Genomic DNA, 6,867 nt, shown 5'->3' with positions numbered 1-6,867 from the left:
AAAACGAAATGTTTTCACTCCAAATGAAATCTCTTCAATTCAAACAACTCCTCCACTTTTAGAAAGGCACCATGGGTGCTTGGAAAGTCTATATAAAAACTCTAACTCTCACAACATAAATACACAACTTTTATATAACTCTCATACTACTCTGAAAAAATTCTCTCACTATTTTTTCTGCACTTTTGCACTAAGTTCTTAAACTTTCAAAAGGAGGATTTTTCTGAGTTACTTAAAGTAATTGATTCAAAGTTTTAAAAATCTATTGAGCATTATTACTAAGTATAAAAAGAAAGTTGATTGAATTGCAAGTGTTATAATATTTCATACTTGTAAAGGCAATCCAAAGCCATTTCATTCATTGCAATAAACTTTCTTTCACAGGGTGTGAATAGAAAGGGGATAGAGTAACTTGGAAAAGTGTTTTCCAAGGGTATAAATATTAGTGAGTGGGTAAGGTACTTAGAGATCTCGGGGTGAGACTTTGTAATTACTACTCATAATATTTAGTGGAAAATCTCTTGTGTTGCAAGAATACTGGATGTAGCATTCGGTGGACAAGAAGGTGAACCAGTATAAAATACTTATGTACTCTCCTTTCCCTTTCCTCTTTAATTTATACTTGTTTATTTTCTGCAATATTATCCGCTGCACATTAATTCTTACATTTTTCAGAAAAAGTTACTATAATTTTAAGTCAACTAATTCACCCCCCCCCCTCTTAGTTGCAATCCTGTTCTTACACCTTCCCCTTCCTTGATTGGTTTTGCCTCTTCCAGGATTACACTTTGATCTCCAAGATTATCCTTGTTCATCTTGATGAGTATTTCCCTTGTTGGTTGAATTGAAAAGAATCTTGGCACCTCGGGTATTTGTTTCCAATTTTATTTCTTGTTGCAGTAACAAGGCAAATACTTTGTTTATGGGTGGAAGAGGTTCCATTATAATAATTTGATCTTTGTAAGTATTGAATTCTTTATAGAGGCCCTTGAGAAAGCATATCACACACTCATTTTCACGATATGCCTTCATTTTTTCATAGACTCCACAAGTGCATATATTTCCACATAGATAGAGGGGCAGTGGTCTAAGGTATTCAAGGTCTTCCCATCATGTATTTAGATCAGTGAAGAACCTTGGTATGCCTTTTTCCCTTGTCTTATAGAGTGCACTTCTTGTAAGAGGTCAAACATGCGAAAATAGTCCCCCTTTGATAATCTCTCCTTGAGATCTTCCCAAAGGTCTTGAGCACTCTCACTATATATGATGCTTTGAGAGATTTCTGGTGTTAAGAACCTTGTGATCCATGATATGACCATGTTATTACATCTTTCCCAAGTGTCAAACTCAGGATCATCTTGACTTAGTGCAATGATGAAGCTATTCACAAATTTGTACTTGTTCTTTGAGAGTAAGGCTCTATTCATTTATCTACTCCACGTTTGGTAGTTAGTGTCATTGAATGGTGTAACACACTGAAAAACACTTCAAGAGTAATGTATTTAATCTCTTAGAAAAATGGGTAAAAAATTTTATGTAACATATAAACCACAAATTATCTTCCTTAAATTGATTCCTTTTTCAATATGTCACATTTTAATAAACTGCGGAAAGTAAATAACAGATATGTAACAATAACTAAAATGGTACAACAATTTTATGAATACTTTTTCATTATAAAAGACTTGACCCCACAACACACATAGCAAGGTGTTGCTTGTTCAAGTGAACTTTTAACACAATGTACAAGGCGAAATCAAATCATCGCCCAACCGGAAAATAAAATGAATACAAACTAAGTTGATGTCGTCAGCACTACGACAAGTTCCCTACACATGTAACTCCAACTCAAAAAGCAAAGAGGTGAGAAATAGCTCCTAACGACTGCTCCAAGACTAGGTGCATCATTCTCCATCAATTCTTTGCGTCCCTTCCTAGAACATCGAAAATCGGTAGCTCCAGTCGGTAATACATCAAATGAATATTTATCATTGACGGCGTGGAATTATACAAAATATCACATTTAGACATAACATACATAATATACATATTATGTTATCACATACATAAATGCAAATGATGAATGATGTTTGTAATTCAGACCATGAGAATCAACATCCACGAGTTCAATGTATGAATGCTATATTTATTTCATCCATCCTTACACCACCATCCTCCCAATAAACTATTTGGAAATAATAGAGAGTATAGGTCCCATAGCAAGTCGATTTGAATGCACCAAATTATAACTCGCAAGGATATATGATTGATATGTTGCAAAAGAACTGTCCATTTCAGGACGGCGTCGTATCAAAAACTTTCTGGGAATCCCTCTCACCGATCCTGATTGCAAAGAGGGGTTGCTAGAGATCATCTAGTTCACATTGTGGGAGCTGTCTGATCCAAGAGAGTACCTCATCCAGGAATACAGGGGACTCGTCTCACCTAGACTCTCCCTCAAGGCTTTACTGACGCATCACCATCACCATCGTCTCCCTCAACATCTTGGGGCTCGTTTGTCTCCTATAATTTTCCTCTCCACTACTTCACTATTCACAATGAGTATGCACACTAACCGAGGTTAGGAGATTAGTTCTTTTAATCATTCTTTTATTATGATCGATCCATCATAAGAAGTCTCCCATCATGAATGCTTCTAGTGGGATCTGATCTTAACATGAATAGAGGAAAACCTCATCTCCACTACGAACCATTGTTGAATCACCTTGGATGGCCCAATGGCCAAGCCTCTTATTATCAGACGATCTCGCTGCATAGAAAAACATAACCTTTCAGGCCTCGCCCTTAACAATGTAATTTTTTGCACGTACTACTCTGGTTATGATGAACTTCTTGTACAACTCCGAAGAGTCTAATGTGGTTATTATTCCTTACGAAGTTTACATCTATGGAGGGTTAATCAATTATTTAAAGGGTTAATGGATTATTCCCAATCTGCCTAGAGACCTCTCGCCCAAGCGATGTCTGACGCTCTAGCGATAACTTTGATAATCAATTATTCTAAATGTCAATCAATTATCTCTAGTTACAGTAGCTACAAGATTCTGAGTTTTGATATCGATAATCGATTATGTAAAAGGGTTAATCGATTATTCCAAGTTATAGTAGCTATAAGAATCTGATTTTTTATATCGATAATTGATTATGTAAAAATGTTAATCGACTATTCCTAGTTATAGTAGCTACAATATTTTGATATTGATATCGATAATCGATTATATAAAAGAGTTAATCAATTATTCCAAGTTATAGTAGCTATAAGGTTATGATTTTTTATATCGATAATCAATTATCAACCATCCTAATCGATTATGACCATTAGACATGGGGCTTTTACAATACGGAAAATCGAATATCTCAAGTGATAGTTGATCCTTCCTAGTTACAGTTATTCGAGTGATGTTCATCCATGGATAACTACAACATTACTCTACATCTATACATATCCTAAATGATATAACTTAGGAAATCATCTGTATTTAGTCAAACCGACAAATAATCAATTAAGTACGGGGTTTCTTAATACACAAGACGACTCCAAACTTTCGAGGTAGTTTAGGAGGTCTGAATGTTATATTTTGTAACCACTATGTCATGATGTAGTCTCCGTGACCTTAGAGTGTAATGTGGGTGATTCCTTTGGTGAAAAGTGTGAAACAATCTCGCGGTCTAACATCAAAAGCTTCGAAAATAAACGCAAGAGGAAATCGTTAGGTTTGACAGTTTCAAAACTTGCATGATACCCCTTAAGTACAAACATTCTTTTTAACCTATTATGGGCTTGATTAATTTCATCCACCGGTCCAAGTTTATTTATCCTTGAACCGTCTTTTATCATCGAAATATTTGTACACGATTTCCATCATTTTCAAGGTAAGATTTTAATAAACTTTTTACTTTTATCTCAACATAAATTTATACTTTCATGGAGACTTTTTAAGCCATACTCACCACTTTAATGTAAGTTTCTTAATCAAAGTCCACACTTTTAAATCAAAGTCCACAACTACAAGTGTTGATAATGTTGATCCCATACTTACAACAACATTTTAAATCAAGATATCCTTTATTAATCTTACCATTTTAGAGTAAGTTAACTAAAGTAGATTCAAAAAGTTCCATGATCATTTCAACACCTCCGAATTTTAGGATAACCCTAAGGGTTAATAGGTGTTGATTTCATAGTCATGAACAACATAATAAAAGTTAGCATTTTTAAACCTAAATATCCTTTGTTAAACTTACCACTTTAAAGTAAGTTAACTGAGGTAGATTCAACAAGTTTCATGATCATTCCAACACCTCCAAATTTTAGGATAACCACAATGGTTAATATGTGTTGCTTTCGTAGTCATGAACAACATAATAAAATTTAGCATTTTTTTAAACCAAAATATCATTAGTTAAACTTACCACTGTAAAGTAAGTTAACTAAGGTAGATTCAGCAAGTTTCATGATCATTCCAATACCTCCAAATTTTAGGATAACCATAAAGGTTAATAGGTGATGGTTTCATAGTTATGAACAACACTTAATCATATTTTCACCAAAACTAATCCAACTTACAAACATCTAACTTAGAAACATGGCAAAATAAATACTTTCTATCTTGTCCAAGGCTATGGTTTCTCAAGCCAAAAAAAAGTGAAAAGATTCAAACTTTACAAGGTTCAAAACTCCTTAAAGGTTCATTTGATTTCATAATCATCCTCTTTCACTAAAATCAACAAAATACATACTTTTAAACACTAAAAACAGCCCCATGAACAACAAGGAGTTCATGGTTTCAAAAACAACTCTTTAAGTTCAAGAAAGCACATATTTAGAGTTTTGAGCACAAAAAGAGTTAGGAAGATTATTTGAAAATTTCAACGGTTGAAAATGTTCTTAAAATACATATAAACATCATACTAAAATTTCATAAACATCTAATGGTTAGATCTTAAAGGATGAGGAATCAAAAATGGAGAACTACCTTGAGTGTTCTTAGAAATTTCAAAAGTAAAGAGAGAGTGTGAAAATGCCAAGTATTTTCTCCAAGCTAGGAGTTGGCTCTTAAAGAAAAAGAAATCAGATTTCGAGAGGGGAAAGACCAAAGTATTTTCAAAAAGTGGATTGTGTAAGAGATGAGTGATTTAAGAGATTTTGTGTAAGAGATTTGTACTTTTGCTTATTTAACACGAATGCTTCACTCTTGAAAGTGACGTGACTTCTTCAGCAAAATATTTGCGATTAAACCATGCCTGATTATTGTTGGCTAATACTCAGCCGGATATTAAAAATCTTCTGATTTCGGTTTACGGTTAAAACTTTGAAACACGGAATTCAGAGTGAAAAATATTTAGAAATGCGTTATGGACGAATTTGATGTTTATCTTGACTCAAAATAATATTTTGAATCCAATGGCGCAATCAGAATTCAATTTTGAGTTATAGAACTCAAATATACGTTTTTGGGCTGAATTTGGGCCTAACAATAACTCAAAAACTTTATGTCACAGAAAATTATGAAAATTACCACAAAACAAGACTAACACTCAACTAAGGTTTAGCCTAAATCAATATCGATTAATTTCTAAAATTACTCGTTGGTAAAAGAAATAATTAATAAAACATACACAGAAAATTCACGGTGTTATAAATTAAGGTGTGATAAGAGTTGCACCCTAGCTTTATCCAGGATGAAGATAGTAGGGATTCTTGGTTTCACTATTATGAGTGATGAGTAGGATATCTTTGTGTTGATCCATGCTTGTTGGTTCTGCCATGCTTCAATCCAAAGTCGGGTTGTAGGAGAAGGTGAAGGAGGGCAGAGAAGGAATGGAGTAATTTGAAGAGGTGTTTGAAAGAAGGAAAAGGAAATGTAGTAGATGGGTGTTGAGCAGGTTCTTCAAGATTATGCTATTGATACCATATTCCTGAAATAACATGAATAATACCTCCATTCATTGAAGAATCTAATGCCCATAGGGGCTACGTTTATACAAGATAACCCAAGTTATTTGGAAAGAAAACTGTTAGGTATCAGTGGCGGAATACACCTAGAACGGGGGGGGGGGGTTGAATAGGTGTGGTGGAGCTCATGTTCCACTTTTTGTGTTTTTACACACTTGCTAAAAAATGCCCAGTTAATCGATTAACCAGTGGGCTTAATCGATTAAATCTAAACAAAACTAGAATGATCAGAACTACAACTTGCACGGTTATTAACAAACACACAAACAGATATACAACAGATACTTTTGTGCAAGATTAACAAGAACATAGCAAGGAACAAACATGCAAAATATTAGCTCCAAACACGCATTAAAACATCTTAAGAGAAAAGGATAGAAAAGATTGCGCAAGGATTTTATCCTGGTTCGTTTTGCTGTCCACTGCAAAACTACATCCAGTCCTCCCTCTGCTTTGGGAGATTTCCCTTCTTCACTATGAAACACAATGTACGTTACATACACGCTTCCAAATACAATACTTGAATGCTCCCTTCTTGGAACCCAAAGAACTTCGTCACCCTAGGTTTGACCTTTCCCAAAACCGCCTCCCAAGAAAACCTTTCTTACGCGATTCGGCCCCAGCCAAGGTATCGCTCTTTATCCCAAGACCTCCAAGTCTTTGTGTGAAGAACACCTTACCTAACCACAACTACGATTTTCCCATTCCTTGAATAACAACGGTTTGAGTTATGAATGAGTACTTAATACTCGGATATTACAATTTGAATTAAAGCTTAAAACCTAAGCAAGAACTCACAAGACGTCCTAGTCTAATATGAATGTTCATGCATGAGGTTTCTGAAAATATGCAATCTTTAAAGAACTATCTTTTTCTTTCCAAGAAACACA

The sequence above is a fragment of the Lupinus angustifolius genome, chromosome LG05 (genome assembly GCF_001865875.1).
Source record: "Lupinus angustifolius cultivar Tanjil chromosome LG05, LupAngTanjil_v1.0, whole genome shotgun sequence".
Classification (NCBI taxonomy): Eukaryota; Viridiplantae; Streptophyta; class Magnoliopsida; order Fabales; family Fabaceae; genus Lupinus; species Lupinus angustifolius.
Note: the sequence above shows the minus strand (reverse complement) of the source record.